Source organism: Theropithecus gelada, chromosome 6 (genome assembly GCF_003255815.1).
Source record: "Theropithecus gelada isolate Dixy chromosome 6, Tgel_1.0, whole genome shotgun sequence".
Lineage (NCBI taxonomy): Eukaryota > Metazoa > Chordata > Mammalia > Primates > Cercopithecidae > Theropithecus > Theropithecus gelada.
Genome location: NC_037673.1, coordinates 38,319,342 through 38,326,951, shown reverse-complemented (window position 1 = coordinate 38,326,951; position 7,610 = coordinate 38,319,342).

The following is a 7,610-nucleotide window of genomic DNA, read 5'->3' as shown; positions in this document are numbered from 1 at the left end:
GATTCTTACTTGTTGCCTCAATCTTGAGAACACTCAAAAGTGGTGCCCCTCAGCCATGGTCTTTACAGTCAGGTGACAATAACTCATTCTTTTGCTGCTCAAGCAAAATTTCAACTTCTGCTCAAAATGGCCATTTAATTAGATGTTGCTTTTCTTTGGATCTTAAGATACGTGAAAGTATCTTATGTCAAACATAAAACACCCTTGAATTGAGGAAAGCCTGTATTCTTCTATTCCCCCTATTTGTAGAACTTCATAACTCTTAATAATGTTAACATGTGGTGTCTGTTGTGCTAAGGGTAATGACTCTTTTCCATATGTGAGAAATGAACAGTCCTACTTGTACTTTATATTTACATTTTGACCCCTTCCACTCCACTCCCTATAATCACATTTTAATTTGAAGCCCCGGTCTTCAAGGAATTTAGTTGTGCATTCTTTTCTCTAACTCTACCTTAAGCTCTTTAAAGAGTTACATTCACCAAATAGATCACTTGAAATCCTTCTCAGCACCTAGCACAAGATGCCCAGTGTATTTGTCAACTTAGCAATGTTTGATGAATTAAATAAGGTATTACGATAAAAATGTACAATCAAGTGGAAAATTGGTGTCAAGTTGATTGAATAGAGGCATAGAGTGAAGCTTAGGCTTTGAAGAAATTTAGCAGCCAAGTGGATGTAAAGATACGTAAGGTCTAAGGAAGAATTCTGTGGGTTGCTGGAAATAAGTGAGTCAGAGAAAAAAAATAATAACAAAGGCACTGAGTGTGTAATTACTATTTGCCAAGCTCAATTTCAAATGTTTTATATGTATTAACTAACTCATTTAATCCTCCTAACATTTCTGTAGGGTAGACACCATTATTATTGCCCTTTTACAGAATGAAGAAACTGAGGCACAGAAAGGTTAAGTCCTTTACCGCTATACTGTTTGTATAATTTACTTTAAAATATTTCAGTGTGCACCGGGCATGGTGGTGCACGCCTGTAATCCCAGCACTTTGGGAGGCCGAGGTGGGCGGATCACCTAAGGTCAGGAGTTCAAGACTAGCCAAGCCAACATGGTGAATCCTGTCTCTACCAAAAACACAAAAATTAGCCAGGCGTGATGGTGGGCACCTGTAATCCCAGCTACTTGCGAGATTGAGGCAGGAGAATCACTTGAACCTGGGAGCTGGAGGTTGCAGTGAGCCAGATCATGCCACTACATTACAGCCTGGGTGACAGAGCAAGACTCCATCTCAAAAAAAAAAAAAATAAAATAAATAATTTCAACGTAAACTGCAGTGTGACATTTGTATATATAACTTTAGCCCTTGGGTTAGGTAGTTAGCATTTGAAGTCTACTAATCAGGAATCTATACTCCAGAGGTGGCCATGCTCCCAGGCCCCTTCTCCCCGGTCTTGCCTGGCTGGTTGATATAGTTTGGCTCTGTGTCCCCATCTAAATCTTATTTCCTATTGTAATCCCCACGTGTCAGAGGAGGAGCCTGGTGGGAAGTCATTAGGTCATGGGGGTGGCCTTCCCCTTGCTGTTCTCATAAAACAGTTCTCATGAGATCTGAAGGTTTAAAAGCAAGGCACTTCCCTTTTCACTCTCTCTCTCTTGCCACCATGTAAGACTTACGTGCCTTGCTTCCCCTTTGCCTTCCACCATGACCGTAAGTTTCCTGAGGCCTCCCCAGCCATTTGGAACCGTGAGTCAATTAAACCTCTTTTATTTATAAGTTACCCAGTCTCAGGTAGTTCTTTACAGCAGTGCGAAAATAGACTAATACACTGGTCCTGCTGTCAAAGTATCGTTCTATCTATGTGCAAGGTGCTTGTCAGAGTGCTTGAGGACAGAGCAAGCATAAACCAAGTTTGCAATAACAGATTTGTGGTAGTTTGGTGCCTGCTTGCCAGTGAATATTTGTACTTTTAGCAGAATTTGACCTCAGACTTGCTGTCATGGTAACATAGGCTTGTTAGAGGTTGTGAAGGACTGCTCTACCTCTGATCACCAGAGGTTACTAATATCTACTACATTGCCGAAGGCAGTCTGCAACTGCCCCAGGTCACACATCTGGCAGGTGGCAGCACCAGCACTCACTCTCAGGCCACCAGCGCCCTAATTAGCATGCCACACTGCCTCTCTGGAAGGGGATTGAACAGAAGCGATCAGGGCATGAGTGAAGGAGCAGGGTTTTCAGGCAAAGGGAGGTGTTCCAGGGCATAGCTAGAGGCAGCAATGTTTTAAGAGAAAAGATTTCTTTCAGTCAAAAAGGGAGACAGAGAAAGGTATGAAGACAGAGGGTATCACTGTAGGTAAGTTTAGAGGCAGAGGGAGGAAATCAGAGCTTCTGCCTGGTGGATCATATTTCCTTGGAGAAGTAGAATTCAAGGGCTTGGATTGAAAGTAAAGGTGGTGGGGTTGGTGCAGTCTTAAGTTCAGGGGTAATGGGGAGAAAGTCCCTTCTGTGTTTCCTATGTATGTTCTTACGTGAAGAAGGGTTGCCCAGGCCCAGGAGCGTGGAGCTTGTAGGAAGGGAGGCCTATGGAGGCTAAGCATGGCCCCAGGGTCATGACGGGGAATGTGTTCCAGCCTCTAGTACCCTGTCAAGATATCAAGACCATCCAGTGGAAGACCTGAGATACAGCCTGTCCTAATGAACAGCGAGAAGAGAAACAAGGCACAGCCCAAAGGCCCCAGTATGCAGAGACACCTGCTCAGCAGGACTCAACTTTACCTCAAAGAGGAAGATGATAAGGCCCTTTCCTGTCCCTGTCCAAAGTGTGCTGGAGAGTTTAGGATGCTCACTGTGAATTCGAAGATTTGCTGAGGTCAAAGAGTAGGACAGTCAGTTCTGGAGGAGACAAAATGACTCTGCATTTCGTTCCTCTGCAAGAGCTGATTAATAATTCAAGGCAATGCTAAGTAAGTGAGTTCTGCCGGGCAGGCTGGCTCTGAGCAGGGACCTCCCGGCGCGTTGCCATGGGACTGTGTTCTCAAAGAAAAGACCCCCTGTTCGTCTTATATACTCCTTAGTGTCCCTGGCGCTGATCCCACACAGCTCCCAGGGAACTCCTTTTCAGCCAAGGGGATGAATGCCTGCTACAGAAAGGCCCTGGAGGAACTTCCAAACTCAGGCGGAAACAAGAATGGTTGGAGAGGCCATGTGACTCTCTCTTGGGTATTTGCATTGTACTAAGAGGACAAATAGAGGGGTCTTGCTAAAGAAAAGAAAAGAGGTAAAGAAAGTGGGCTGCCTGGCTGGGGAATCCCAGGGACCTAACTCATCCTCACTACTGCCTGCTGTCAGTGAAGCCTTCAGAGTATAATATAATATAATATTCATGGTATTCATATAGGTTTCAGTATAACATATTTAGTTTGATAAAAATGTGTTACAGCAACTCAGTCATAAACTCATTTAGGAAATACTGGCAACCAAATCCAGGTCTTGCATGAGACAAAGGAGTGGAGGTTGATCTCAATAAATCCCTCATTCATCTTCAGCAGCATTCTCCAAAACACAGAGTAAGGCAACAGCAGCAGGGAGTGCAAATCCTACTCAGTGAGCTGAGCCAAACCCCCCCTGCTGACTTAGAGTTAGTCACTCCTTGGAGTCAGTGTGGACTGAGAACTCTCTGGCCACCCAGGGAAAATTACACATATTATTTTATTACAACAGATGTCCCCACTTCTTTGTAAAGGAGTACTCCCTTTTATTTTCCCAAAACCATGTACCTGCGGGTAGCAGGCATGATACCAGGGAAGTCACCGTGTTTGTGTGTGCGCGGGTGAGGGTGTTGTGGATGTGTGAATTGGTGCAACAGACTGAGTGTGTCCCCCCAAAATTGATATGTTGAAATCCTAACCCCCAGTGTGATGCTATTAGGAGGTGGGCTTTGGCAGCTAATGAAGTCATGAGGGCAGAGTCCTCAGGGGATTAGTGCCCTTATGAAAGAGGCCCCAAAGACGTCTCTCATCCTCCTTCTGCCTCGTGAGGAGGCAGTGAGAAGACGGCGGTCTGCAGTCCAGAAGTGAGTCCTCACCAGATCCTGACCATGCTGGCACCCTAATCATAGGCTTCCAGCCTCCAGAACTATGAAAAATAAATCTCTGTTGTTCATAAACTACTCAGTCTATGGTATTTTGTGATAGCAGCCTGAACGGACTAGGACAATTGGGGTGGTAGGGGGAGGGGGGCCTTAGAAGGAGTTACCACCTATTAAGATGGCGCATTGAGGATCCACTCAATGTAGCAAGCAGAGACCAAGCACTCACAGAATGGCTAGGATTTAGGAAAGAGATGAATGGAGACAATAGCAATAATGATAATAGAACACTTTCTGTGACTAAACTATTTTGAGTCTACATATTTTGAGAAATGAATCATCAGGGGGAGAAGAGCAACAGCATATATCTAATTAACAATAAACTCAGGCTAATGTAATACACAGTATATTTAAGAAAAGAGCTATGAAATTGCAAAGGAGGGAGCTGGAGAACAATATTTTCCAGTTGGAGGAGAGAGACAGGAAAGGTTTCCTGGAGAAATCTATTTGTATCGCAGCGCCTGCCCCCCAGCACACCCAACCTTCAACCAGAGGGACGGTAACAAGGCAGAGGCCCTCACCCCTGCCGGCCACATGGGAGGCCATGGCACACATTTGGGGGGGCGTCCCCCAACCTCCATTTTACCCCCTTTCTATCTGGAACGGTTGGAAAGCTGAAAGCCTTCCGAGGCTACCTCTCTCTACAGGAGAGCTTGGTTTGGCCAGAGAGCTGCCCTTGCCAGAGATCTGGGAGGCAGACAAGAGGCAGAGACCATTCTCCATAGCTGTAGCGGCTGATGAGTGAGCGCCAACAGATGCATGTGTTTCGACAGCTGACCTCCAGCTTCTGCTTCAAGGGGTGAGGTGGTTGAGGCAGCAGCCCTAGTAATTGCAAAAGCAGCAGCAGCCTGTTCTTTGGATGCTACCCATGGTTTGCACTTGAAACCTACATTCGATCAGCAGCCTCCTGACTTCTGCCCCCCTAGCACCTCCTGCTTGGAATACCTAGAATGGTTTCTGTTTTCCACACTTTACTCTGAGAAATAAAGATGCTTTAGATGACTAATTAATGACTCCTACAGATAAGTAGTAATATAGAGAAAATGACAGCTAATTTGGACCTGGCCATGATCACTGCATCCATTTGTTAGCCTCCTACAAATTGGCCTCTGTTCCACCACCCTAAGAGAAAGACCCTATCTGAGATATCCAGCTACCCCATCCTTGCAGAGAGACCCCTTAGTGACCTCTCTGCTAATTTGTTGCCCCTCCCTTCCTTAATATGGTTTCTTCCTGTATCTGACCTTTCTGTGACTACCTTCTCTTTTTCTCTGAATTATCTTTTTTCCTACCTCTATCAAACTGCCTAAGTTCTTGGCCTTCTACACTTCTAACTTTGCATTCTGTCTCTTGGGAAAATACATTCATGCTTTCTTTTGTTATTTCTGATTATCTACTATGTGCTAGGAGCTATGGCCCAGGTGAAGATAAGCTGCAAGATTCTTCTAAGAGAGGCAAGTCAGTTACAGAAAAGGCACTTTCCAGTGCAATGAGCATTCTAGGGAAGGTAGGCATAAAGGGCTTTGAAAATGGACAGTAGAAAATGGAAGGTAGAAAATGAAGGAGGCTTCATGAAGAAGACAGCTTGGGAGTTGAATCAGTGAGGACTTTGATAGGTGAAAACAGGCCTCAGGGAAAGGAAAACATTTTAACAGGAGGAAATAACATGAGAAGAATTGAATGGAAGTAAAAAGGTATAGGGCACATGGGGAAATCCTACTCACATCCATAAAACAATCCAGTATGCTGTGTGCATCACTTCATGATGGATATATGCCCTGAGAAATTTGTCCTTAGGCTATTTTGACATTGTGTGAACATCATAGAGTGCACTTACACAAGCCTAGATGGTATAGCTTACTACACACCCAGGCTATATAGGGTAGCCTCTTGCTCCCAGGCTGCAAACCTGTGCAGCAGGTTACTGTACTGAATACCATAGGCAACTGTAATGCAATATAAATATTTGCATATATATAAACAGGTCTAAACATAGAAAAGGTACAGTCCAAATACAGTATTGTAATCTCGCGGGACCACCACTGTATAAGTGATCTGTCATTGACCAAAATGTCATTTTTAGTGCATGACTCTGGTTAGATTGTGAGCTCCATGGGTGAGGAACCTGTTCACTAGCTGTCTCTCTTCCCAGAATTCAGCACTGCGCCTGGTACATAGTAGGCCCTCACTAAGTATTTGTGAATGAAAGACTAGAGAGATGAGTGAATGAGTCTAGTTCAGAGCGCAATCACTCCCTCCTGCCCACACTGCTGCAGTTATGTCAAGACAGGGAGACAGAGCCCTGAGCGAAGAACTCTACTCCTCAGCATTTTCCATGAAGCCCAGCCAGGGAGCTTCCTCCTTACTTTCCCTTCTACTCCTCCGTAGTCAACCAATCCATTGGGTCAAAGGTACCACTAACCGTGAGCTAACGTTGATGGTTCTACCTTTAAAATTTGTCCAGAATATAACCCAGTTCATATTCTGGGTTCTGCTATAATCAAGTACATTGCTCACATTCCACCTTGATCCCTGACAAACACAGCAGCCAGACTGGTCCTTTCAGAAACATCAGTCCCAGCACATTACACCTGTGCCCTTCCCAGCCCCACATGTTCTCCAGGGCCTTACATGGTCTCCTCTGTGATATGGTTTGGCTCCGTGTTCACACCCAAATCTCATGTTGAATTGTAGTCCTCAGTGTTGGGGGAGGGACCTGGAGGGAGGTTACTGGATCATGGAGGTAGATTTCCCCCTTGCGGCTCTCATGATAGTGAGTGAGCTCTCACGAGATCTGGTTGTTTGAAAGTGTGCAGCACTTCCTTATTTACTGTCTCTCTCTCTCTCTCTGTCTTTCCTTCTTTGCCATGTGAAGAAGGTGCTTGCTTCCCCTTCACCTTCTGCCATGACTGTGAGTTTCCTGAGGCCTCCCCAGCCATGCCTCCTGCACAGCCTGTGGAACCGTGAGTCAATTAAACTCTTTTCTTCATAAATTACCCAGTCTCAGGTAGTTCTTGATAGCAGTGTGAGAAGGACTAATATGCCCTGCTAACTTCATGAGGAGCGTGTACACTCACTGCTTCCACTTCAGCTATTTCCATGCTAGCTAATTTCCTTCTCATGCATGGTGAGACATGCATTTCAATTATCTTCCTAGTTTCTTCCAACTCTTGCCTATTTACCTCATTTGAAAAGTGTTATTCCCTCTCCTTTCTTGGTCCCTTTTGTAAGCCAAGAAATAAGCTGTATTAAGTTTAATAAATCTAAGAACAGTTCTAGAGATTTAACTACCCTGGGGTTTGCAATGAAATTAAATTAAACAAAGAACCTAGTTGGCATCCTCTGAAATTTGTCAGAATCTTACACCTGTGGAGTATATCAGCATCCCCACAGAGGTTTTGATTGCCTCCTTCTGCTCTCCTAATTAAACCTGCTACTCTTTTGAAGGCCAGCCTCTTTCAAATTATACAATCTTTCCAAAATAACATTTTACTTAGGATTATTGTTTT